This window comes from Paroedura picta, chromosome 3 (genome assembly GCF_049243985.1).
Source record: "Paroedura picta isolate Pp20150507F chromosome 3, Ppicta_v3.0, whole genome shotgun sequence".
Classification (NCBI taxonomy): domain Eukaryota; kingdom Metazoa; phylum Chordata; class Lepidosauria; order Squamata; family Gekkonidae; genus Paroedura; species Paroedura picta.
The window spans coordinates 3003147-3013171 of NC_135371.1; the positions used below are offsets into that span (position 1 = coordinate 3003147).

General features: G+C 48.7%; 1 long non-coding RNA gene across 2 annotated transcripts; it reads left to right on the forward strand.

Annotated features, from left to right (window-relative positions):
• Positions 1-7240, forward strand: LOC143834193 (uncharacterized). Of its 2 annotated transcripts, none has more exons than XR_013229749.1 (3): positions 1-104; positions 4581-5246; positions 6325-7240. It is a non-coding gene; the product is annotated as an uncharacterized LOC143834193 (long non-coding RNA). The 2 variants fall into 2 exon arrangements; XR_013229750.1 differs by lacking the exon at positions 1-104 and adding an exon at positions 3650-3782.
• Positions 7241-10025: the final 2785 nt, after the last annotated feature.

The following is a 10025-nucleotide window of genomic DNA, read 5'->3' on the forward strand; positions in this document are numbered from 1 at the left end:
ACCAAGATAGACGCGGGCTGGAGGCATTAATCGCCGGGGCAGGAGCGGAGGGAGAGTGACGCCCAGCCGAGCCGTTATTTAGCAGACCTTGCGGGGGGATTCGGGTAAGTCTTGCGCTGCTTTACACTTGTTTTGCGCTGTTTGCACCTGCGATATTCTGACTTTCCCATTGAGTCTTGCGGCGCTCCTCTCTGTTAGGTTAGGAGCCCGTGCAATTGTCAGAGGAAGGCATAGGCGGAGCGAAGTAATGAATCGAGGGCTTACAGGAATTTAGAGGGAAAGGAAGCGGACTGAGAAAACGGATTTGGAGCACGGGGATAATAATAATAATTTGTACAGCACTTCTTCCCCCCCCCCCCATGGACTCTGGGTGGTTCCTGCCAACAAAAGTTGTGCTTATGGGAAAGCCCAGCCCTTGCAGAGGTGGTGTCTGAATTTACTGGGTAGGACTGAATGATACTACTTAGAATAAGAAGAGTTGGTTCTTATATGCCGCTTTTCTCTACCCGAAGGAGTCTCAAAGCGGCTTACAGTCGCCTTCCCATTCCTCTCCCCACCACAGACACCCTGTGAGGTGGGTGAGGCTGAGAGAGCCCTGATATCACTGCTCGGGCAGAACAGCTCTATCAGTGCCGTGGCGAGCCCAAGGTCACCCAGCTGGCTGCACGTGGGGGAGGAGTGCAGAATCGAACCTGGCTCGCCAGATTAGAAGTCCACACTCCTAACCACTACACCAAAGTAGCACCAAGCAGGAAACGTGAGAGAGGTTTATAAAATTATGCATGGAGGGGAGGGGGTTGACAAAGGGAACTGTTTCACCCTCTCCTCAAAGGGTATAATTTGAGGACATCCAATTAAGCTAGTGGGCAGCAGTTTCAGGATGGACAGAAGGGGAGGCTACTTTACATAGAGAGTGATTGAAGCATGGAGTTTGCTGCCAGAGGATGTGGTGATGGCCCCAGGAGGAACCCATTTGAAAAGGCAATTCATGGAAGATGTGGCTACTAGCCATGACGGCAGAGGAGAGCCTCAGCCCCAGAGTTAGGGAAAGGTCTCTCTGCCCCGTTGGCTGCTACAGGAGGCAGGACTAGAGGGACCTCTGGTCTGATCCTGCAGAGCTCTTCCTATGCTCATAATATGCGCTTGTTGCAGGAAAAGGCAGGATTATGATAACAAGTTTTGGGCTGCCTTGGGGTCGGGTAGGAATTCTGTCCCTTTAAAAGAGGCTTAATAGGATGCAGGTGGTGAGATTCACCCACTTTCACACAACTGAGCTTCTCTTAAAGGGACAGGCCCCCCCTGCCCCCCCCCAGCCCGGCTAGCAGGAATGCTGAGCACAGAATACAAACAAGCACTGTCAACTATTTTGCATGCAATTACAACAATACAAACCTACGGGACTCAGGATACAATTAGAGAGCCTGTGTGTGTGTCATGTGAGGCATTTTGTGCACTGATAAGTTTCTATTGTTGTGTTTGCGTGCCAAATAGAGCCACTTTGATATTTGATGGTGTTTATTTGTATTTTGTGCTTAACATTTTTCAACACCCTTCCACTGCATTTTCGTTTCTGTTATGCCTAACAGTCTCTGCCGTGGGCATACCGGTTATGTTAACTGAGCAGCTGGTTTTGGTCTATGAAGGTGAGTTTTGGGGTCTGCTTGGAGCCCTATCGAGAGGGGAGACTGAAGCGGTTCAGGCAGGGGAGGAAATGGATCAGATACTTGATGGAGGTAGCTGGGCTTTCTCTGATCTGTGTTTCTCCTCTGCTTGCCAATACCTTGTTTGGGCATAGTTGAAGGCTGGGGCTTCATTTCTCCAGGCAGGGCCTGGAGATCTCCTGGAATTACAGCTCATCTACAGACTACAGAGATCAGGTTCCCTGCAGAAAGTGACTGTTTAGGAATGTTCTACTGCCAAATCTCCAGGAATCTTCCAGCCTGGAGTTGGCAACCTAGGAGTCAGTCACTTTGGCTTACAGCCTCAGGTCTGCATGAAGTACCCCACTAGTCTGGGCCAGTCTAGGCTGTGTTTATGTTTTCTTCTTTTTGTTCATTTCAATTTTGTTGTTTAATGTGGTTGCTATTCTAGAGCCAGCTTGGTGTAGTGATAAAAAGTGACAGCTTCTAACCTGGAGAACAGGGTTTGACTCCCTAACTCTTCCACATGTAGCCAGCTGGGTGACCTTGAGCCAGTCACAGTTCTCTCAGAGCTGTTCTCACAGAGCAGTGCTCTTAGAGCTCTCTCAGCTCCACCTATCATACAGGGCGTCTGTTGTGGGGAGAGGAAGGGGAGGTGATTGTAAGCTGCTTTGAGACTCCTTTGGGTAGTGAAAAGCAGTGTATAAAAAGTTTAGCAGTACTCTAAGTCAGGGGTAGTCAAACTGCGGCCCTCCAGATGTCCATGGACTACAATTCCCAGAAGCCCCTGCCAGCGCTACTGCCAGGGCTACTGGGAATTGTAGTCCATGGACATCTGGAGGGCCGCAGTTTGACTACCCCTGCTCTAAGTTTTTGGGTTCATGTAAAGAGTAAACTCTGCCCTTTTAAGAGAAGTGGCCAACTGCAGTTTTTCATGGTTCAGAGGATCATAAAGTATAAATAGACCTCATTAATCTTTAGATTAAGGGGGCATAACACTTTTATCCTGTATCCACTGGGGGTTAATGCAGTTGATTCAACAATGTAATTCCTCATTGAGTAAAGGATTGATTTCTTATTTCTGTTTGGAGTTTACAGTGAGTTCCCCAGAATTGTAATATCATAGGGCAGGGAAGGTTCTTGCTTGCTGCTGTGAGAAATTGGATTCTGGATTAGTGGGCTGATCTATACCCTTTGGCAACATATATTTATTTGGGTTGCCCTCCTCGGGGCTGTCATTTCCTTGGGGGTGCTGAGAGCCAGCTTGGTGTTGTGTTTTAAGAGTGGCAGCTTCTAATCCGGAGAGCTGGGCTTGATTCTCCATTCCTCCTCCACCTGTGTCCAGCAGGGTGACCTTGGGCCAGTCCCAGTTCTCTCAGAGCTCTCTTAGCATCATCTACCTGCCATGGGGAGAGGAAGGGGAGGCGATTGTAAACCATTTTGGGGTAGTAAAAAGCAGGGTACACAAAACCAGCTCTTCTTATAGTGGTGATGGTTGTGGCTTGATTCCCATAAGAATATTGAGTGGTTTACTCCTCCTGGAGTACCAAGAACACGCAACCTTTCTGGAGCAGGATGGGGATCGAAGTGCAGAGGAGGGGCATGTGTGTGTTGTTCTCAGTGGGTAGAGAACAGTGAGGTGGCCCCCAGGGTTGCCACCCTCCATGTGGTAGCTGTCACGTTATCTATTTATTTACAAACACACACACACACACAAACACACACACACACACACACAAACACACACACACACAAACACAAACACACACACACACACACACAAACAAATACACTCTCTCTCACACACACACACTATAGTGAATTTCCAGGCGACAGATCAGTTCCCCTGGAGAAGAGGCCACATTTGGAAGATATACTCTGTGTTGGGTTGCCAGCTTTGGGTTAGGAAAAACCTGGAGGCTTTGGGGGTGGAGCCTGCAGAGGGCGGGGCTTGGGGCGGGGCTTTAATGCATCCAGTCTACATTCTAAGTGGCCGTTTTCTCCAAGGGAGCTGATCTCTGTTTCCTGGAGACAAGCTGTTATTCTGAGGATCCCCAGGTGCCACCTTGAGCCTGGCATCCCTATGGCCTTATGCCCCACTGAGCTCCCTACCTCATCAGGCGCCACCCCCAAAACCTCCAGGTATTTCCCAACCCAGAGCTGGTAGCCCTATGACACCCCAAAAAGCCAAAACCCACTTTCCCTGTATAAACAAGTAGAAATTGGTGTTCTTCTTGTCATGTCTCCCAGGTCTGGAGGTGGGTGGGGAGTTACCAAGAAGGGCCGGTTGTAGTCAGGAAGTGGGAGGTAGAAGGGATAAAGGATCTTCATTCTTAATTGTATCTGATGAAGTGAGCTTTGGCTCACAGAAATGCTGCTGGTCTTTATGGGGCTGTTGGGCTCCAGTTCTGTTTTTTATTTATTGTATTTCTTTAGTCTGTTCTTATACTGCTTGGGGTGGTTTACCAATAGGGTTGCCAGCTCTGGGTTGGGAATGACCTGGAGATTTTGGGGTGGGGCCAGGAGTGGGGAGGATTTTGGGTGGGGAGCAACCTCATGCTATGCAGTCCCCCCTCCAAAGCTACCCTTTCTCCAGGGAAACTGATCTCAGTCACCTGGAAGTGGGCTAGGATTTCAGGGAATCCCCAGGTCCCACCAGGAGAACCTGGCATCCCTGTTAAACATCACCTGTGCAGTTCCACCCAGGAAGTTCCACCCAGCATTCAAGGGCCAGACTGTGGAGTCCCCCCTCCAAAGCAGCCCTTTTCTCCAGGGGAACTGATCTTGTTCGTCCGGAGGTCAGGTATAATAGCAGGAGTTCCCTGGAGGTTTGCAATGCGATTTAAAATTAAAACGTCTTTCTGTGTCAGAGGGAGAACTTCTCTTGTGCAAATCTGGATCTCTGAAATTTCCTGTTTTATCCCTCTCTTATTTTAATAGCCTTTGAAACTCGGAGACCCCTTTGCTGTGAAATCGACCCGCAAGCAGTAAGGAACGAAATTGAGGTGCCTGCAGGATCCATAGTAAACAAAAGCAGCAGCTGGTGCAAGGAAGGCTCTTCGCATGGTCCAGCGTGGAGAGTCCACCTTGCTCCCATTAAGGGTGTGGAGAGAAGGGCTCTGTCATCACCGCCAACACTGGTGGACACTCATGAAGGCGATGGAGGCTCCACACTGCGGCTGGCAGCGGAGGCTGCACCTTGGGAGGCTGCTAAGGCCTTCCAGCCCTCCTTCAAGCCAGAGGGACCCCAGGAAGGGTGGCTGGCCTACTGACGCTCAGTGGGCAAGCTAAACAGGCTCGTACTTGGCTGGACAGAGAGGATTATGGGGAAGGAATGTTGGCCATCTTATAAGACGATGCCATCAGCAGAGAGAAGATTTCCCGAAACATCTGGCGTTTCTACTACCAGGAGTCCAGTTACAGCCAATTTCCGTGCGTTTCTGCGGCTAGGGAACACGACTAGAGGAACCCAACGAAAGCACCCTTTTGATAGAAATCCAGAGCCAGGGGAGGGATCGGCGCCAAGAGACGTTTTCCTTGGTGCTGCTGCTGGGTGAGGAGTTCTTGTGGAAGCAACAGGTGGCCCTGGACACAAGAAGAACACAGGTGAGAGACGCAGGTAACACTACATACCAATAGCCCATCTAGATTAGCACCATTTTCATTTGAGGGAAGGCTGTGAGGGCCTTGGGAATATTCAGCCTGAAGAAGGGGAGGCTGAGAGAGGACAGGATGGCTCTCTTGAATTCAAAAGGTTGTTCCTTGGAGGAGGGCAGGGAAAGGTTCCTGTTGGCAGCAGAGGGGACGACCCACAGGAATGGGCTTAAACTGCATGTAGCATGGTACCGGCTAGATATCAGGAAAACAATTTTCACAGTCCAAGTAGTTCAGCAGTGGAATTGGCTGCAAAAGATGGGGGTTCCTCCCCCAAAATCTCCAGGGATTTCCCAACCCAGATCTGTCAATCCTACACCCTAAGTTTTCATTCATTCATTCATTTATTTATTTATTTATTCATTCATTCATTTATTTATGTATGTTTGTGTGTGTGTGTTTGTGTGTGTGTGTTTGTGTGTGTGTGTTTGTGTGTGTGTGTTTGTGTGTGTGTGTTTGTGTGTGTGTTTGTGTATGTGTTTGTGTATGTGTGTGTGTTTGTGTGTGTGTGTGTGTGTGTGTGTTTGTTTGTTGGATTTATATACCGCCGTTTGCCAAAAGGTCTCACGGCGGTTCACAATAAAATATAAAATCAAAGTAAAATCACATAAAATCCCATAAATACCCCATTATTACAATAAAAGATGGCATTCTATTCTATAACTTTCCCCACTTTTTGGTGGAAGGGCAGGAGAAAAGTGAGATATAAAACCCATAAAGAACTTAAAGAAAATGGGCAAAGCTAAGTTTTTAACTAGTGGGAGAAGAAAAGCATGAGGATAATGTTTTTTTTTTAATTGCTATGATTTATTATTAAAATTCTACAGCTTTATAAAGGGAATACAGTATAATGGTTAGGTAGGGATGCCAGTCCCCAGGTAGGAACTGGGGTTCTCCTGGAATTATACCTCATCTTCAGGCGACAGGATAGTTCCCCTGGAGAAAATGCCTACTTTGGAAGCTGGACTCCATAGCATGATACTTGCTAGTATTTCACATTTACCTCTAATTTCTTTTTCATTCCCCACAGGTTTCATTCGAGTCACTGAACACGAGGAGAAAGAGACCCCATCAGAATGCCCAGGAAGCACCACAAGATGCCTGTGGAAAGCAGAGCAGAGAACATCTCCTTGATCAAGGAAGGGTCAGTGCTCAGGGGACGATATTTCTGTGTGCGGATGGGGAGAGGTCATCAGCTGCCAGCCCTGCTCTCCTGTTGAGCCACAGGTGGGAGATGCTTCGTAATAAGTCCGCGGGACACAGACTAGAAGTTCTTCGGAAACGGCTCTTTGTTGAATCCAAAGGCCAGCTGAATGCTGAACAGAGAGCACTGGGACAATGTGTTTGTCTTTCCCACCAAAGAACCTTAACAGGCATTGCTCATTGGTCCGTAAGTTCATACAGCTAGCGTCTCTGGTGACGTTACAATCCTTCGCTTGCATTGTGGCCCATGTTAGCACAACTTGGATGGCATACAGATCTCTTGTTTGTGGGAAAGGTCACACCGGGGGGAAACAGGCTGATGTCCCCTTGGTGGGAGAAACCCCTGCCTTCTTGTGTTCCCATCAAGGTTTTTGTGGACACAAGAAAAATCCATGTCAGAGTGTTCAGCCAGTGTTAACTCTTACCCTGCACAAGAGAATTCCACACAGGGGGAGAAATACTACAATGATTTTGTGGGAACCCCTTCAGTAGCCTTTTGCCCCTTATGAGATGCAAAGTGAGTTGTTTGTTGGGGAAAATAATACTCAAAGCATCAGGAGGGGCCTTCTTACGAGTTTGATAGTGAAAATTGATTTCTTGCTGTGGAGAGAAGCTAAAGAGGGCAGGTTGTCTTATCCAGTTTTGTCAAAACTCAGGCAAGGGCAGGAAGGGCTGGTCCAATCCACTGTTCTGGGAACTGTAAGATTCCTTCCAGTGAAAATCAGATTCCCAGCCCCCATCACTGTGGAGATCGTCCAGACCAGGGGTAGTCAAACTGCGGCCCTCCAGATGTCCATGGACTACAATTCCCAGAAGCCCCTGTCAGCGAATGCTGGCAGGGGCTTCTGGGAATTGTAGTCCATGGACATCTGGAGGGCCGCAGTTTGACTACCCCTGGTCCAGACTATGGGAAGAGGTAGCCTCAGATGCTCGAGGGTCTGTGTGGTGTAGCAGGCAGAGTAACTGGAATGGCCAGGTTCAGTTATCCTCCTTGTGCCACAGAGGTCACTGACTGACCTTGACCCAACCACTTTCTCAGCGTGTCCTGCCCTAAGGGGGCTGTTGTAAGGTAAAAATAACACAGGCCCTTTTAGGGGAAGGACATGACAAATATACAACAAGCTCTGGTGAGCCAGAAATGGGTTCTTCTCATGTGAAATGGCTACCATAAGCCAAATTATTCAGGCTGAAGAATCTGCTTTTGGGGATCAGAATCAGAGCTTCCCTTGAATACAGGATAATGTGGCATATTTAGGACAGGGTAACACCTCTGTTAACCCAGGAACCACGGGAAAATGGATGAGTGTGGTTTCCCCATGTATACCCCTCATCTTGGTCTGGGTTCTTTTGTATACACAGGTTGTGTTTGGAAATAGTACTGAGAAACAGGTGATTCTAAAGTGAGAAGGTCAATCTTAGGACCTAACAGGGGAGGGAATGAGCCAATTTCAAAACTGCAGTGCAAATCAGTCATTTTAAGCCCAGGCCGCTGTATTATGTCTTACTGGCCTTTCACGGGGGCTGGACTTGGGTCCCTCATGGGCAGAAGCGGCTGGCAAAAAGAAAAAGAAAGTCCGGTGAAGCTGAGGAGGACAGATGTACGGTTGCCAGTCTCCCGGGGAGCCTGGAGTTATCCCAGGATTAACTATACAGACCAGTTCCTCTGGAAAAAATGGTTGCTTACCAATTCTGTTCCTCTGGAGAAAATGATGGCTTTAGAGGGTGGGCTCTGGTGGCATTAACCCCCCCCCCCCCGAGATCCTCCAGATTCCCCAACCTCAGCCTCTACCTCCAAATCTCCTGTAATCTCCCAAAACGGAGATGACAACCCTAGAAAGATGGGAAAGCAGAAAGCAGGCTGTTTGGGGAGAGGAGGAAGAGGAGGAAAAGGAGGAAGGTCTAGCGCAAAAGTATTTTGGACACGCTGGAGGGCAAAATTATGGAGGGGGGTGAAAGAGGGTAGGGCTGGGTGGGATGGGAAGCAACTGAATGAGTAGGGGAGGGGAGGCTGGGAGGGAGTCTCTAAGGAGAGAGCATTGGGCAGGGGTTAAAGAGTGAAGGGTTGGGAATGTGGGTGGGGGAGACAATATGCAAGAGCATGGAGTGGGGGTCAGTTAAGTAGGGCTGTCAGTCTCTCCAGGTGGGACCTGGGGTTCGCCAGAATCATAGCTCATCTCCAGGCTGTGGTTCCCTTGAAGAAAATGGCTGCTTTGGAAGGGGGACTCCATAACTTTATACTCCACTGAGCGTCCTTCCCATTCCTAAATCCTCCCTGCCCTGACTCCACCCTCAAAGTCTCCAGGTATTACCCTACCCAGAGCTGGCAACCCAAGAGTTAGGTCATCCACTGGTTGGTCCTGTGTGGCAGCTTAATGGTGGTGGTGGTGGAGGCCGGCTTTTGAGGAGAAGATGGGCTCTTATATGCCAGTACTTTGGTTATTTGCTGGAGGTAGTAGATTTGGAGGTTCAAGGAACAGTTTGGAGCTGTGCTAATCACAGGTGAAGGTGGTTCCTATCCAGTCTTGCACAAAGTCAGTGGGACATGTGGGGTTAAGAGTGGCAGCATCCGATCTAGGGAACCGGGTTCAATTCCCCACTCCTCCTCCCCTTGAAGCCTGCCGGGTGACCTTGGGCTAGTCGCAGTTACCTCAGAACCCTTTCAAGCCCACCTGCCCCACAAGGTGCCTGTTGTAAGATGCTTTGGAATTCCTCAGAGTATAGAAAAGCAGGGTATAAAAGCCAGCTTTTCCGTCTTGGCTGGTTTCAGAAAGTTGCTTGATTATTCTGTCTCAAGGCTTGAATTTAGACCAGGGGTAGTCAAACTGCGGCCCTCCAGATGTCCATGGACTACAATTCCCAGAAACCCCTGCCAGCATTCGCTGGCAGGGGCTTCTGGGAATTGTAGTCCATGGACATCTGGAGGGCCACAGTTTGACTACCCCTGATTTAGACCAATCTCTTAAGTAGGTCTTGAGGGTTAGACAGATTCCACAGTTTGGGGTGATCTGCTGGAGTCCCAAGTTGCGACCTGAAGGCAGGAGGGTCACGTGGTTCCAACATCAACCTGGGTGTCTTGTGAGACGGCATTTATTTCCTACTGCCGTATGTTCTTAGGTTTATGACCCCTCTGCCATGGCAACAACATAGCCATGTCTCCATAGGAATAGCTTTCTGCTGGAACTTGTCTCTCTTTGGACAGAGAAAAAAACACATATAGGCTGAGAAGGTAATCCCTTTTCCTTGGGTAGCGCTGGTTTCATGGGAGACTATATTTTTGTTTTAGACACCTAAGAGCAATTTCTGTCAGCCCCTCAGTGGTTACCAGAAATGGCTTGCTATGGAATTTTAAAATCTGCAGTGCCATCCAAGAATCTGGCAACTCCCTTAAGAGAATTCCAGTCTTTAACTGTGGGTTGCTCTATCTGTCTGCTCAAACAACCAACTGCAGAGGAAAGGTCTGTTTTAGACAGTGTGGAGCTTATACAGGAGCTTATCTAAGGCTTGACAATATCGAACGCTGTCAGCTGT